The 17491-nt window shown below is 47.2% G+C and overlaps 1 non-coding gene across 1 annotated transcript; it reads right to left on the reverse strand.

Annotated features, from left to right (window-relative positions):
• Positions 1–389: 389 nt before the first annotated feature.
• Positions 390–17120, reverse strand: LOC101329591 (uncharacterized). Its single transcript, XR_002176873.3, has 3 exons — positions 8944–17120; positions 8251–8397; positions 390–8039 (listed from the first exon to the last, which is right to left on the reverse strand). It is a non-coding gene; the product is annotated as an uncharacterized protein (transcript).
• Positions 17121–17491: the final 371 nt, after the last annotated feature.

Below are 17491 nucleotides of genomic sequence, written 5' to 3' on the forward strand. Positions count from 1 at the left end.
AGGAGCAGGCATTGACCTGTCCTCGCTCTGGGACCCCTTAGCTCACACTCCTGGAACCCTGTGTCTGTGTCCAGCACTAGGCCAGAGCCTTACAGAACATCCCTAACACAGCAGCTCTGCGAGCCAGACCTGACCGCTCCCCGCCCCCCTCCGTTTTATTCTGAGTTCTAATACTTAGTTCATATTATTTGATTCAGTAATTCCCCTGCTAGGAATTCACCTTGAGGGACGTGCTCAACGATGCATGTTCATTCAGGGGTGGTCATCACTGTGTTATTTATAATAGGGGAAAAATTGAACCTAATGTCCTGCAGTAGGTTTGCTCTGTTCCTTGAAACATTGGGCAAACGTTGAAAGTAGAACATTTTTGAGGACTTTTTAAGGACATGAGGAAATATTTTTGATATAATGTTAGATATAAAAAACAGCATACAAAAGTCACACAGTAGGGCTTCCCTGGTGGCACAGTGGTTGAGAGTCCGCCTGCCGATGCAGGGGACACGGGTTCGTGCCCCAGTCCAGGAAGATCCCACATGCCGCGGAGCGGCTGGGCGCGTGAGCCATGGCCGCTGAGCCTGCGCGTCTGGAGCCTGTGCTCCGCAACGGGAGAGGCCGCAACAGTGAGAGGCCCGCGTACCGCAAAAAAAACCCCAAAACAGTCACACAGTATGGTATCAATGTTTACGTATGTATACATACATAGAAAAAGAATGGGAAGAAAGTACACCACAATATCAACAGTTTTATCTCTAGGTGATAGATTGGGGTCATTTTTCTTTTTTTTTTTAGGAATTAAAACTATAAACATTACTCACCAAGTTTTGCTCTTTGAGGTATATGCACTTTGCTGTGTTTATATGTGCTAATACCGCATTTAAAAGTTTTTAAAATTTATACATTTGATACACCAGAAACCAAGAGCAGTTGACAAGGTAGAAGAGAAATGGTGCGGTTATAAAACAGGAGTGAGAGGAAGACACTACCAGGGATTGAACCCGGGCCCTCAGCAGTGAAAGCGCAGAGTCCTAACCACGGGACCGCCGCGGAATTCCTCCGTTTGCATCTCTTGAATTGAAATCATAGGAGTGTATCACAAAGACGGGTTGATTACATATTTAAAAAATAGATAATAAGCATGCATGAGTTCTTTAACAAGAGAAAAAAATGTTAATTTCCAAAACCATCCCCAGTTTACAGATGAGGGTATGGAGGTTCACAGAGGTGGGGCAACTGCCTAGAGTCACCCAGCCGGGAGATAGTTCCAAGCCCAGGGCTCGTCCAGTGGCAGCCATCGCTGAGTGTTTCTGGGGCTTCAAGTGTGCAAATTACTGCTTCCCTATAGACTCATTACTCATTATAGATGCAGAAGCTGAAAATGCTCAAGTTTAGAGCTCACCTCCCTCAGCCCAGCGTCATCTAGAGCGCTGGCTCCCAGCTTCGCGCCTGGCACCCTTCTTCCCCCACCACGCCAGGCAGGCAGGAAGGCACAGCCTCCACAGCAGTCTGTAAGGCAGAGATCCCCTAGGCTGCCCCTATGAGGCCCAGGAGGGCAATCACTTTCCCCACCCCAGCCCACCATATGTCTCCCTAAGGACTAGAATCCAAGGAAAATTCCGGAACCTCAGGCAGGAAGAAGGAAGGGCTCTTCCAGAGACAAGCGGCAGCATCTGGAACAGCTTCTGCTTCGGAGCAGGCGTGCAGTCATTAGCAGGGCTTTGGCATGTTTGGGGGCAATAACTGCATATTTTCTCCAGGGTGCATCATTAACCGCTTTTGCTCAGAATGTAATGAGTGTGTTTCCTATGAGGTGGGGATGTTTACACTCCTCCCGGGCCTTCCTGGGCTGCTCTTCTGTCATCTGCTTGGCCTTAGGCTCCAGGCCTTCCTATTTTTAGATGGATCCAACAGCCTTAGGACCAGCCGCTGAATGCAACTGTGAGCGTGGATTTCGTGATGGGACCAAGGACCCATGGGGCAGCCTACTAGGGGAAGCATCATTCATTCCAGGGCTTTACTGTGGTCAGAAGTCACTTCTTTTCATCCCTGTTTAAAGACTCCACCCTGGGGATTTTCCAAGCTTTAAAAAATGGAGTTTTTTCTTGTTTTCCCAGAAGTTACATGGGTAGAAAATACAAAGAAGGTCACCTCCTGTGTCCCCTCCCCTCCGGCCCCAGGCAGCTACTTTCTCTCATTCTCTTTTGGGCCCTTACAAAGGCAGGTTCTTCTGCCTGGAATACTCTTCCTCCTCTCTCCGCGCCCACCCCTGTCTGAAAAACTCAGCTCCTGCCACCTCCTCCAGGAAGACTTACAAATGAGGATATGTCTCCTTCTCTGACATCCCCACAGTTTTTGTGCTTCCCTCTGTCACAGCCGTTACCACACTCAGTCCTGAATGGTTGCTTAACTCCCTCCCCTGCCTAACTCTGAGTCTTGAGAACCGGGGATGGGAATTATTCCTTTACCAAGAGTCTCAGTGTCCACCATAGGGCCAGAGACAGAACAGATGCACAAGGGATGCTGACTGACTAATTGATGGAAAGAATAAATTAATGAACCTAGTAATAGAGCATCAGAGATAAAGGGGGAAGGATGCAGCCCCATTATTTTATAGATAAGGATACTGAGGCTTAGAAAGGGAAGGGAGAAGGTATTATCAGGAGCCGTTGGTTCATGGCAAGGATGTAACTGGATTTAGTGAGGTCTGGAACCAAGTACTCAAACATCCTCTTCATGTCAGCATCACTTTTCCAGACCACTTTCTCCACAAGGTTGGGGACCTGGCTGTTGGCAAGCTTCCTGCTCTCACAGTTCTGCAAACAGAGACAAAAGGGCAGCAGTTGGAAAAAAGCCCCCGAGAAGCACTTTGAATGATCCAATTTGGGACCCATGCTCACTCCTTGCAAATCACTATCAGAGGATGGCAGCCCCCAACTAAAGGAGGAGCAATTCTCCCAAACACATGAGGGCATCACAGCCATGACCCTTGGGGGAAATCACTGTGAGCAAGGCAGCCACCCCAATTTAAATCTACGAGAGTCACTAGCATTTCTTGAGCATTTCTGTACCCAACGCTTGTTAGATATGTTCATGCTCACTCTTACAATAACGCTGTGAGGTAGATATCATTATCCCATTTCATAAATGAGAAAACTGAGATTCAAAAAGGGTAATTGGCCCAAAGTCCAAGAGAGTTAGGGAGCCCAAAAGAACACTTAGACCCACCATCCTCTGTGTACAAATGAAGAAACTGCAACCCCAAGAGGAGGGTAGGGACTTGCCTGAAGTCGCAGAGTAGGTCAGTAGGATAGTCTGGAACTGAAATTCATGAGCACATAGTCACATTACATCAGTAGATATGTAACAGGCACCTTTGGGGTACCTGCTCTGCTCATGACAATTCCTTTCTCTTAGAACAGACCACTCACCAACCCCCAGGACTGTGAGGAATGACTCCCAGAGGGGTAGCCTGGCAGCCGTGTTAGCACCATGTGACCCCATTCCCCTCCCAAAGCTGATTGGCCTAGAGTGGGACACCTGCTCCAATTGGTCCAATCACCCTCTCTTGAAAATGTGGAGATTCTTTCCACATGGCTGGATATGATGGGTGCTGTGAACTGTCATGTTTTCCCCCATCTGATCAGAAGGGCAGAGAAGGCCAGTCTGGGAAAAGAAAAGAGCAAAGGGGCAGAGATAGAGGTGGGGAGAACTAACCCCCTGGGGTCTTGAGCTAGGTCAAGTCCTTTCCTGCGTTAGGTCACTTGAGACTCTTAAGTCCCTTGTAATCAATCTCCCTTTCTTTGTTTAGACAGTGGATTTCTTTTTTTAATTAATTTTTATTGGAGTGTAGTTGATTTACAATGTTGTGTTAGTTTCTGCTGTACAGCAAAGTGAATCAGTTATACATATGCATATATTAAACAGACTCTAGTGAATTTCTTGTTGTGAAAGTAGCATCATTCTACAGCATGTGACAAAGCACCTTTACTGAAAAGGGGTCATTGAGTGAACCACATGGTTACTTCAGGCATTTCAGGTGATCTGATGAGGAGGCCAGAGTGAGCTGGAGTGGTTAGGAGGGCTTCCCTGGAGGAAGCAGGACTCCTCTGTCCTTGAAGGATGAGATGCGTGTAAGCAGGGAGAGAAGAGGCAGGAGCACCTCCAGGGGACACTTGAGATGATGCAAGAGAGGCTAATTTGAAGGAGTCGAATGTAGGGCCAAGCAGGGCAGTGAAGTAGCAAACAAGAAAGACAGTGGTCTTCTGGTCCCCTAGGAGCCATCCAAAGCCATCCGAGGTGTCCGGCGGATGCAGGGAAGGATTGGGAGGCATTAGCCCCTGGGAGGGTTCCTCAGGGCTGGTTACAAACCGAATCGCTGTGGTGAAAGCAATTACATCCCACCTGTGCTCTAGGCTGACATCAGGCATTTTGCCATTTCCTGCCGGCCCCTCACTCTCCCGCCTCTGTGACTTTGCGCAGTTCTACCAACCTAGGAGCCCTTCCATCCAACCTCAGCCCAGCTTAAAGGCTACCTTATCCCAAAGCCTTTCCTGTCACCACCCTCAACCCCCAAAGTGTAATCCAGGTTTTCTTTCTGCAGGTTCCCTCTTGGATCCTCTACTGTGTAGTTTATATAGTAATTATCTGTGCAAGTGTCTGTTGTCCGCAATAGAATGTGATCCCTGAGGCCAAGACTCAGATCTGATTCATTGCTTCTCCGTTGCTTAACACTGGAGCCGGCCCACAGTACGGGAGAGTTTGCCACACGCCTGAGTGTAGCCACTGTCCACGCTAACCATGGGAAGAAGTGATGTGTTTGCTGCCTCCTACCAACCTCCCTCCCCCACTTACCAATCAGGAGAGAGAGCAGGATGTGAGGGAGCAGGGAGTTCGTCCTCCCATGGGGGTTGGGGGGGGCTGTGGAGCCAGGAGCTGTGTGTGGATATGCGTGTGCGCGTGTGTGCGCACGCGAGCACGTGTATATGCGTGCATGGGTGCTGGGAGCTCTCTCTAGGTTGTCAGTCAAGGAGGGCTCCTCCCAGAGCCTGGCAGTTGGCAACACTAGTTGTGTCACTAGCTTTGTCAGCCATCCCCCAACCCAAGCTTCATTCTAGTCACATGGTCCCACGATGGGTCAGCAGGCATCGGCCCGGAGGCTGACGGGAGATGTAGTCAATAGCTCCAAAGCCGACCCTGTTTGGCCCGGAGCCCAGGAGGGGCTGGGGCTCAGCAGAAATCAGTCTAATCCTCTGTCACATGCTGCCCCCAAAGGTCCTGTTCATTTCTGTTAACCTGCAGTTGACATTCAGGTTGATTAGATGCTTCCCTTCCTCATACTGCTCCCAAAGGCTGTGAGGGGCCAGGAGAGAAGGCGGAGCAGCCGTTTGAAAAGAGATTGGGTGTTGAAAAGTTCAACAAAGAAGAAAGGGGCCAGAAAGGCGCTGGCACTCACCAAGCACCTACAGGCTCCGGCTCTACCCGATATTTCATCCCTTCCTCCCGGCAGGCCTAGTTATCCCTTCTCCAGCCCACAGACGAGGAACCTAGTGCTCTGGCCCTGAGGTGGCTTGCCCCAGGGTGAGTGGCTGGGAAGAAGCAGAGGAGCGGGGACTTGAACCCAGTTTGCGGACGGCCACCCTCTCGCCACAGAGTCCCGTTGCCTTTAGAGTGTCTAGAGGTGGCATCCCAAACTTCTCCAGCACCTTTTCCTCCTGAAGCTTCGCGGCCCAAACCCTCATCCCCCTACATGTCCAATCCTCTCGCAAACAGAGGATTTTTGTGCCAAATTTCCGCCAACTGGCCTGTCTGGCCTGTGGTCAGATCGCCCTCATTCCACCTGCGGCGTTCCCACCAGCGTTTACCACAGTTGAGTCACTTAGTCCTACAGGTGACTATCTGCCTAACATCTGCCTCTGCCACCAGACTCTAAGCTCCACAAGGGTGGGGGGTTTATCTTTTTCTCTGCTCTCTCCACATGGTTCATTCACTCAACAGATATTTGTTGAGCACCTACCATGTGACAGCTGCTGTGCTAAGTGTTTTAATATAATCGTGAAAAAAATAATAAAGACAAAAATCCCTGCCCTTTGGAGCTTACCTTCTAGTGTAGAAAGAGAGACAATCAGCAAATCTTAGCGTGGACTGTGTCTCAGAAGGTAACGAGCACGATGGACAGAAATAAAGTTGGGGAGGATAATAGAGAGAGTAGGGGTGCAATTTTATGTAGGGAGGTCAGGAAAGGCCTGGAAGGAAGTGAGGGAGGGAGGCATTTGGATATACTGGGGAAGGGCCTTCCTGGCAGTGGGAACAGCGAGGGCAAAAGCGCTGAGGTGGGAGGGTCCCTGGTGTTTTCCAGGAACAGCAAGGAGGGCCAGCGTGGCTGGAGCAGAGTGGGCGAAGGGCGGGGCATGAGAGCCATGCAGAAGCCGCCTTCCCTTTGATTTGGAGAGTGATCTGATTCAGGTTTTAAAAGCACCGCTCTGGCTACTGTGGTAAGAATCGGTAGTTTCTGATGCACGTCAGGGATTTAATAGATATTTTTGAATGAATGAGTAGAGTGAAAGAAAGGAATATTGCTGTCGAGGGGAGAAGCTGGAGACGCAAACCCAGAGGACAGTTCTAACCTTGACACTCAGTGATTCTGAGTCCAGTTATGAGGCAGTGAAAGGCAAGAGACTTCTGCTGAGCTGAGTGTGAAGCTTCTCCCTGCCAGGCTACCTTAGTAGATGTCCTGGGAGGTCAGAACACCTTGTCGTGGGAGGTGTGCAAATCAAGGTGGATGGCCTCAGGAGAACCTGAGAGCTGCGGCTTTCCAGTGACTAGGGACACTGTGCTCCCACCTCCGCATCTCCCCTCCCCTCCCGTCCTTTAGCTCAGATGTCGCTAGTGGGTGCAGCAAGATTCTGCTCTCTCCTCCTTGAGGACCTCCATCGGACCCTCAGGGATGTCAGGCCCTCTGGCATTTGGTCCACCTCCCTTAGGCAGTACCAATGACAAGGAGATGCAGGGAGCAGACCTGTGAGGAAACACTGCTGCGGAGCATTTGGAGCCGTATTTGCTGGGGCCAGGAGGCTGTCCAGGGTGGCAGGCTCTCTGTGGGCAGAGTCCTGGATTCCAGGGAGCCAAGGCCAAGGCAGGCCAGGAATTCCTTGCCTTAATTTTTGCCTCTAATTCCTCCCAGAAATGAGGCATGTCAGTCCTCAAATTCTTGGGTTTTTACGAGGCGATTATGGTGATCACTGTAAATCTCCCGTGTGTTGTTTTCAAAGGGGCAATTAAGTGGAGGAACCAGGCACCATTTTCATTTCTCATTAAGTGATTAGAGTTTGTTTGGCAAATCCCAACATCTGTGGCCAGAGGCAGGCTCTGCCGAGCTTGACTTGGGCAGTGCATGGCCTCCACACACTGTAAGCGTCCAGCACTTCCCTTCTGCCCCAGCGTCTCCTAACGTGACGGAGTTGGAAGGAATCCTTTCAGTGTGCAGATAAGGAACCTGAGGCACAGAACGGGGAACTAACCCACTAATACCGCACCACTAGCAAGCTCTAGGGCCAGGTTCTGCCTCCCAGCGGGGGACTCCAGGCAGTACACCATGCTTCCTACCTAAAGGAGTTTTCAATAAACTTGTTCCCACTGAGGCAGCTTCGCTTCTGGAAGGAGCAGTGAAGGTTCCGTCTTTAGCATGGGGTCATTTTCCCACCTGACTGTTCTTCCCCCTAGAACCACCACCACATCAACAAAGTAGAGCCGACGCTGTTGGTTGACCAAACGACAGCGATTCCCAGCCTCCTATTCCTTTGCCTACCTCCCACTGAAGAGGCTGTACCCAGCCTGTCTAGTGGTTAGGAGAGGCTGTGGGACCCAGTTCTGGCCAATGAGAATACGGGGGATTCTGCTGGGTGACTTCTGGGTAAGATATTCCTCCCCCTGAAAGTCACTCAAGCAGAAAGACTTTGGTCTGTACTTACTTCCTTACCTCTGTTTCTAGATGTGGTTGTTTGTAATGATGCTCGGAGCTGAGGAGGCCATCTTGTAACTTGAGGCTACAGGCGAGAGGAAGAAAGCCAACTGTTCCAGTCATCTTTTACTATGTAACAAATTACCTCCCCAAATTCAGTATCTTAAAACAACAATTAAGTATCATCTTTCACCATTCTGTAGGTTGCCTGGGCTCAACTAGATGGTTCTCACTTGAGGTCTCTTGTGAGGTTACAATCTGGTGGAGGCTCGGGCAGGAGTCATCTGCAGGCTCACCTGGTCTGGATGTCCTGGATGGCTCACTCACATAGCTGACGGTTGATGCTGGATGTCCAGTGAGAGCTCAGCCAGGGCTCTTGACCAGGACACCTGCACATGGCCCCTTCATGTGGCTTGGGTGACCCCAGCATGGCTGCTGGTTTCCTAGGGCAAGTGTTTCAAACAGTAAGCATTTTAAGAGGCCCAGACAGATGCTGCAAGACTTATGACCTAACCTTGAAAGTTCAAAATGTCATTTCTACCACATTATATTGGTTAAGCTAGTCACTATGGCCAGCCCAGATTCAAGGGGAAGAGAATTAGATTCTACCTTTTTTTTTTTTAATTTTATTGAAGTATAGTTGATTGGCAATGTTGTGTTAATTTCTGCTGTACAGCAAAGTGACACAGTTATATATATATATACATTCTCTTTCATATTCTTTTCCATTATGGTTTGTCACAGGATATGAATATAGTTCCCCGTGCTATACAGTAGAACCTTGTTTATCCATCCTATACACGCTAGTTTGCATCTGCTAATCCCAAACTCCCAATCCTTCCCTCCCCCACTCCCCCTTCCCTTTGGCAACCACAAGTCTGTTCTCTGTAAGTCTGTTTCTGTTTTGTAGATATGTTCATTTGTGTCATAGTTTAGATTCCACATATAAATGATATCATATGGCATTTGTCTTTCTCTGCTTGACTTACTTCGCTTAGTACGATAATCTCTAGGTCCATCCATGTTGCTGCAAGTGGCATTATTTCACTCTTCTTTGGCTGAGTAATACTCCATTGTATATATATATACCACATCTTCTTTATCCATGACTCCACCTCTTAACGAAGGCATGGCAAGGTCACATTGCAGAAGAGCAAGTGGCATGGGAGATATTGCTGCCTCCATCTTTGGAAAATGTAATCTACCACACCTACACCCTGAGGACGATGATGTGGAAGATGGAAAGGGTCATGGTCCTTGTTACCTATGAGCCACCACACAGTCTCTGGACTTAAGTAAGCAAATAATGTTCTAAAGGCTTAAGCCAGAGTGAGTTGGATTTTCTGTCAAAGTCCAGGCCCGGAGGCAGGGGTTGTAGTGCAGAGAAGCAGCAGCCGATCTCCAGCCACAGTTGGGCCGTCTCAGTCCTCTGGTGGAGTCACATTTGTACTATTATCACCAGTGAGTAACATGGGAGCGTTTTAGGGCCTCGAGGCATAGAAGACCCGCACTCACACTTGAGGTAGAACTTCCCTAAACTAAGCCCTAGAACTGAGATCCCACCATTCACTCTTCATTTGTTAGGTCTGAACCAATGGGGACTGTGTTCTCTGAAGTTCTCACCCTCTGACAGGCACCCTCAGAGTAAAGGAGTTTACGGTCCTTTCCTGAGGAGGAGAGAGACTTGATAGGTGAGGAAGAGGTGCCTGGGGCCAGGAGAGGAGAGAGTGTGCACAGGAGACACAGTTGGAAGACCTCACAACTGGGCCAGTGCTGTAATTAGAGGGATAATAAGGAAGAGCTTGGGCTGACATGTCCTTGAGGATGATAAACTGACTCTTGTTTTATGCCCCTTTTGCTTGAGAGACTTCTATTGATAAAATGACTATTAGGGAATACAAAGGATGCAAACCACAACAATAAAGATAATGGGTGAGGTAACCTCAGTAGACAAGCTATTACAACAGAACAATAGAAAGCAGGTGGAGGAGTGGTAACTGATGCAGGAGGGCAGAGAAAGTCTTAGGACAGAGTGTGCGGAGAGGAAGATACAGCCAAGGAAGAAGGCAGCCTGTCTTGGCAGAACCAGCAAGACACAGAGCTTAAAACAGGGGATTAATTAAAAATCGACATTGGACAGTCTCTCCCCAACGCCAGGCACAGAGCACCAAGAGGTCAGGGTCTACTCTCCAGGGGGAGATCAGGGGGGCTTCTGGAGCAACCTATTGTCCCCAGATGAAAGACCTTCATGTTCTGGTATCGGGGTGGGAGTAGGGGAAGCAAGTCCTCTACTACAGATTGACTGACTGCCCAGTCAACCTGAGGCATGCACACTAGTTAATCAGCAAGCTCTTTGGTTCTTCATTTGTAAATATGAATGGACATCCAAGGATTGCCAAACATCTGAGGAAAGCCACCAAACTGAAAGAGTAAGACAAACAAATAAAATGACCCCAAAGGAAATGGAAATAATGCAAGGACCAGAAAAGAACTTAAAAAAAAATGAAAAAAGTTTTACACTCAATAGAATCCTTATAGAGATTCAAGGAGACAGTGTATCCATAAAATAAAAACTAGCTGGTATGAAGAAAAAAGAAACAACCAGAGAACGAGAGAGAGCTCTTGAAAATTTAAATATATATTTCAAATTTTAGTAGGTTTCAATGTTTTCAAGTTCAGGAAATTTCTCAGAGAGTGAAATAAAAAGATAAGAAGGTAGAAAATATGAGACATAAAGGATCAATACACGAAGTTAAAAATCTAAATGGGAATTCTAGCAAAAACAGATAAAAATGGAGAAATTTATATTTAAAAGTTACCTAAGAAAATTTCCCTTGAACAAAGTTCACAAAGTCTCCATATTAAAAGAGCTCCATATGTGCACCCAAAAATGAATGAAAAAATGACCTGCCCTTGGGTACCATATCCTGACTTTTTTAATACAGGGAGATAAAGAGGAGATCTAAAAGCTTTCAGATGGGAGAAAGATAAAAATAAAGAAGAAAAGGTCATAAAGGAATGGTAATCAGAGTGACTTCAGAATTCTCAGCAGCAACACAGGACGCTATAAGTTAGTAGAGAAATGCTTCAAAGTGCTGAGGGAACACAGTCGTATGAACCATCAACTATACAGATATAGTAAAGACATAGGAAGACACGCCAGGAGTGAGAATATTTACATCCTATGCATTCTTCCTCAGGTGGTTACTTGGAGGGTGTGGGTGTGCTCTAGACAAACATGGACATAAATCATGAAAGTGGGAAACATGTTTCAAAAAAGGGTGGACCCCACACAGAAAGCTGTGAAAGGAAGTTAAAGTGATGGATTTCCAGCAGGCTTGGACACTAGCTGATCACATTACAGCATGAGAATAGAGGGACTTGGAAGGAAGTCTCTGGTGAGAGAGGAAGACTGGATAAAAGCGAGACTGGATAAATATGAGGGAGAGATAAAGGCAGTTAGGAATTTGAGGAAAAGAAAAAGTGGTGCAAGTAAGAATATGCAATCTAGGAATCCCCAGATCTGCAATGAACAATGATAACACAATTACATGAGAAACAGTTTACTAGTTTCTAAGTTTTCAGATGCATCTATAAACAAAGCATAAAAGATTCGCTTGACCAGCTGGTGACAGAAGAAGTCAGGGGTTTGAAGCATGGGGAAGATTCTGTCTGCCTTTCTTGACTGGAAAATGGAGGGGGCACATGGAAAGGATGCGAGCACAGCCTCTAGTGCCAAGAGTACCCCATGACCAACAGTCACCAAGGAAACAGGAATCTCAGTCCTACAACCGCAAGGAATTGACTTCAGCCAACAGTATGGAAGCTTGGAAGTGGATTCTTTCCTGAGCCTCCAGATGATACCTTGATTTCAGCTTTGTGATACTGTGAGCAGAGAACCCAGACTTCTGACCTACAACACTGAGGTAACAAGTGGGTGTTGTTCAAAGTCACCAAGTTTGTGATGATGTGTTAGGCAGCAATAGAAAACTAAAACACCTGGCATGCCCTTCCCCTCCCTGCTGCCCCCAAACTCTTACTTGATTTATGTCATATGAGGTGTTTTAGACTAGTGGCTAAGCTCTCAGGCTGCAGATAGGCAGACACGGGTTAGAGTTAGAATTTCACCTCTGAGGATGAGCACACACACAGTAAACATTCAGTACGCAGAACTATAACGATTGTTCTTATTCATTTCCAGTCTCAGTTCAGCTCTCACTCCCTCTGTAAATGTCTCCCTGACTCCCCACCTCACTCCTCTGGAAAGTTCATCACACTCTCCCCTGCACTTTGTACTTACTGTACTATTGCATGCTTCATGCTGTACTGGTTAAACGCCCTCACTAGACTAATTTGTTGAAGGGCAGAGATCTTGTCTGTTCGGAGCCTGCCACAGCCCCTGTCATGAAGGAGCTCTGAGAATGTTTATGGAGAAGGAACACAGAGGAACTTTCTAGACCCAGTGAGGAGGGCTGTTCAGGAAGGGGTGATTTCTCTGTTACTAGGGTAGCTACCTGTCAGGGATGCTGAAAGGGGTTGACTTCTGCTTTGCTGTGTATTAAAGCTTGGATTTGTTTCATAAAAGCACATAAAAAGCCGGGAGGCAGGTACTAGAGGGTGAGAGACCTCTCCGGCTGGGGTCAGTGGACGAGGCAGAGTCAGGTGTTGAGCTGGACATTAACTCATCTATTCAATTATTTTAACACACATTGTTAACTGTGGCAGTCCTGCACAGGGAGATGCTGAAGCAGACTTTGAAAAATAGGTGGGATTTTCACAGCTGCTCCTGGGAGAGAAGCTTTGGTGGAGGCTACATTATGATCAAGACCTGACAGATCCACGTCTCCAAAGAGCAGTCTGAGGACTGAGCAGGGGGCTCTGAAGTGTATGTTCAGCTGGGAGGGAGGAGGGATGGAGACCTGTGCTTGTTTCAGTGGTTTGAGACAGGGACAAGGTGAGAATGAATACGGTGGGTCCTAGAAGGTTGGAGCTGGGAGCAAGGAGCCTCTCAGCTCTGTTCAGGGATCCGGAACAGGAAGACGCAAGCTTGTGGGTACAAAAACAATTGACGGGCTGACAGAACCAGCAAAAAAGAGGATGCAGTATGGATCCTGGGTGCCCCTTGGTGGCCACACCGAATAACTACACCCGATACCACCCAGGCACAGCCAGTGCCCAGCTGAGTACTTTACTTACCTCTGGACTGGGAAGACCCACTCACCCACCTAGGAGGACCGCTTGTTGCACTGGTGTCTGGGGTTGTGTGTCTGTGTGCCTTTGTGTCTGCGCACTTGCGCTGCCCAACTGCGTAGGGGTATACATGTACATGAGTGCATGCATGTGCATTTGTCTTCGTGTGTATATGCACTGGTGCCTGTGACTGGGCACATGTGTTTGAGTTGTATGTCCACGTATGTACTAGGTGCTCGTACCCAAGCACGCATTTGTGTGCACTGGTACCAGGATGTGAATCTGTGTATTTGTATGTATGTGTATCTGTCGCTCCTTTGCTTGTGTCTGAGTGCATGTGTATTAATGCAACTTTTGGGGCCTTGGCTTTCTTTTCTGTCACACATTGAAATAGTTAAGCTCCATAATCTTATTGTTTGTTTAAAGTTTGCTCTTGGATGCAGGCCTGTTCCAGAATAACTAGCAGATGCGAAAAGCATCCATTATGTATTTTTGCAATTAGCCGAAAACCCAGAAACTTTTTCATAAATAACAGACACAATTCTGTGGGTTGCTTATTGCTGGGAGCCGCCTCCTCTCCCCGGCTCTCCTGAGCCGGCCCCGGGCCCAGCCCCAACCAGGCCAAGCCAAGGAGGGTTTGCACACTGTCCCCAGTGAGATGGAAAAACCATTAAGAGTTCAGAATAGAACTCAAGGGACAGCTTACAGTGAGGAGGAGAAAGAGAAGAATAAAGAGGAGGGGTGAGAGGAGGCAAAGTGCAGCTTCCAAAATCTGAAAAGACTCTGTCACACTGGCTCATCCAGCCTAGCAGTTACCCAGCGTTCTGGTCTAGACCCAGCTAAACAGACACAGGACAAATCCACATTCTTTTACTTGTCTTTAAGGTCCGTCCATTGTATTTCTCCACCTTATCTTTGCATACTCCCATCTCCCATTGTTTGGAACATGGTCTCCCCTATGCCTCACGCATTCTCACTGCCATCCTTTTGCTAGTGCTGTTTCCCTCTCCTGGAATACACTTCTCCTCTTCTCCAATGCCAACCAGGCACCTCTTGACCACCAACAGCATTACCATCAGCAAACTTCTTTGAGTACCTATCCGAGGCACTGGGGAGAGGACCTGGGAAGCAGAAAGAAAAGCTTAGGGAAACTTCTCAGTATTTGAGTTACGTGAAGGCACAGACCCTCATCACGTTCCTCAGTCTCTCCTCCCTGCTACTATGGACAGAGAGCTGTTCTGTGTCCTGGGTTTCAGGAGGGACCAGAGAATGTGGCTGGGCTGCCAGGTGGACTTCAGACTGAGACTACAACTTGAACAGGATGGTCTGTGAAAGAAAGAATCGCTGGGCTAGAAGACACTAAAGCATCCTGCTGAGTAGAGTCCTAGGCTCTGCTTCCTCCAGTGATCGGGAGCTCATCAATTGATCAATTGATCAAGCAGATCAATTCACTGTTGGTCAGCTCTGACTTTCAAAGGTCTTCCTTATGTTGCTTCTGCTGCCCTTGCTCTGCCCTCAAGCCCACACTGAACACAGCTACTCCATCTTTCTTCAGAAGTCTAGAGAAAGTGACAGTGGCCCCCTGGGCTCGCCTTACCTTTCAAGACAGTGGCAGCTACTAAGAGAAATAAAGGCAGCTCTCCTATGTCAAGCTGGTGGCCATTTGACAACTTCCTTAGTGGGGGAACACTTGTGATCTTCTCGAAGTACTTCTCCTGCCTCAACCCATGAGCTTCAGGGATGGCAGGCTAGGCAACTGCTTGAGCTGTGAGCTTCCATTAAGGTTGTTATCAATTTGTCAATTCATCATGCACTGAGTACCTACACTATGCTAGGAACCGTGGAAACAAAGACCAAGAACACATAGTCCCTTGCCCGTAAAGATGCAAGGCTGGGAGTTTCCAATACTGCCTCTGGCCACTCTGTTTAGTACAGTGGTTCTCAAAGTATCAATATCAGCATCACCTGGAACTTTAAAAGAAATGCAAATTCTTGGACCATACCCCAGATCTACTGAACCAGAAACTCTGGGTGTGGGCCCAGCAATCTGGGTCTAAGAAGCCCTGCAAATGATTCTCATACACTTGAAAGTCTGAGAACCACTGGTTTAGATTCACCTGGGGAGCCTTTAAAATTAAATCAGAATTTCTGGGGTGGAGCCTGAGGCATTGGCTTTTAAAAAATGGCTTAAAAGACACTGACTAAAAGTTCAGCACACTGAATGCAATCCATTGAAAAGTACTGGTTCCGAAGCATCACAAGATATTACTTTGCCTTCCCAAATCCTCGTTAGTAACGACAGAGGTAAAAGCATAGTGGTGCTAAGGAATGGGAGCTGGGTTCTAGGCCTAGTTCTGCTTCTATGTGGGTGGGTTTGCTAGTGCTGTTTCCCTCTCCTGGAATACACTTCTCCTCTTCTCCAATGCCAACCAGGCACCTCTTGACCACCGACAGCATTCCCATCAGCAAACTTCTTTGAGTACCTATCCCAGGCACTGGGGAGGGGACCCAGGAAGCAGAAAGAAAGCTTAGGGAAACTTCTCAGTATTTTAGTTCTTATGTGAGGGCACAGACTCTCATCACGTTCCTCAGTCTCTCTTCCCTGCTACATCAATAGCCAATAAAATGTATTAATAATAAAACCTATTAAGAATATACTCTGTGCCAAGTCAGTAAGAGAATAAAAAAATACAACTAAGACCTCTTAGAAACTTCTTTCCCAAAGACTCCATTAATCAAGAACTACAATGCATATTTGTTTTCTTTTTGTTGTTGTTGTTGTTTTTTTTTTTTTGCGGTACGCGGGCCTCTCACTGTTGTGGCCTCTCCCATTGCGGAGCACAGGCTCTGGATGTGCAGGCTCAGCGGCCATGGCTCACGGGCCCAGCCGCTCCACGGCATGTGGGATCTTCCCGGACTGGGGCATGAACCCGTGTCCCCTGCATCGGCAGGCGGACTCTCAACCACTGCACCACCAGGGAAGCCCTACAATGCATATTTATTGAGTGACTACTATGTGCAGGTAATAGGAAACAGAGATGAACAAGACAGACAACATTTTTGCTCTCCTGGCACTTATAATCTAGCAGAGATCAACAGGAAGTAAACAAAGAAACTTCACAAATTATGCATATGTGCAATAGAGAAATAAATGTGGGTAATGGGCTAGAGACGGAGGAAGTCTGGTGGGGTATTAGAGGTCACACTTCAAAACTGGGCTTAATTACAGGTAGGCATGGACTACCAGAAAGACAGGAGGCAGATGTGGTAAGGCCCAGAGGTCTGGGCTCTGCTTCCAGACGCACAACTACTAGCTGTAAAGATTGTGGGGCAACTGACTTGGGCTCCTTGGACCTCAGTTTAATCACCCATGAAACAGGTCGGTAAGAGAATCATCGCAGCCTGCCTTGCTGGGAAAACAAAATGAGATCAGAGGTAAAAAAGTTTGCCAGCATTAAAAGCACTCTACAGAAACACAATACAGTTAAGAAACCAAAGGTTGTATACTGTTGTATTCCTCACAAACCTGCATCAAACATATTTTGAAGGAGCGGCCAATTTTTTTGTAATGTCATCATTTTAGTGCTATTGTCATCTCCTGTAACTAACCCTCTGATCTCAGTCACAAGGGGTAGCATCTCTGAAATTTGGCTTGCTAACGTGACCAGTTAGCTCAATTAAGATGGCAGATCCTTGCATGAATGTGATTATAGACTGTACTAATGCCTCCTATATGCATCTATTATTTCAGCAACTGGCCATAATCTGTGTATTGTCATATAAAACAATGATTTAGCTGATGACTGTAAATTAAATAGCTCCTTTCCTAAGTCAAATACACAACCTAAACTCAGAAATATCCATGAAATTACTCAAACCACAGGATAAAGATAGAGGGTGTTAAGGACATCACCTTAACACCTGAAATCCATTATGTATGAAGCAGAACTGGGCTCAACCAGCTCTTGCTTCTCTATACAAATGATTTTATTCTCCCTACCCTCATCCCATCCCATCCCCTAAATTTCTGAATCTTCCATTAGTACACACTACCAGCAGCAGCCTCAAGTCAGCAGTTACCTTCTTTCCCTAAATAGCACTTATCCAGACCTAAGTAAAGGCCCTAAATAGAGGAAGGAACACAGATACAGTCTCTGCTCAGTCACGTTTGATATTGGATATGACACAGACATTGTGACACAGAATTTGACACTAGGTGTTTGTTTTTTTGTTTTTACTTTTTGGCCCACCATGCAGCATGTGGAATCTTAAGTTCCAAGACCTGGGATTGAACTTGTACCCCCTGCAGTGGAAGCGCGGATTCTTAACCGCTGGACCGCTGGGGAA

Source organism: Tursiops truncatus, chromosome 1 (assembly GCF_011762595.2).
Source record: "Tursiops truncatus isolate mTurTru1 chromosome 1, mTurTru1.mat.Y, whole genome shotgun sequence".
In the NCBI taxonomy this organism is placed as follows: domain Eukaryota; kingdom Metazoa; phylum Chordata; class Mammalia; order Artiodactyla; family Delphinidae; genus Tursiops; species Tursiops truncatus.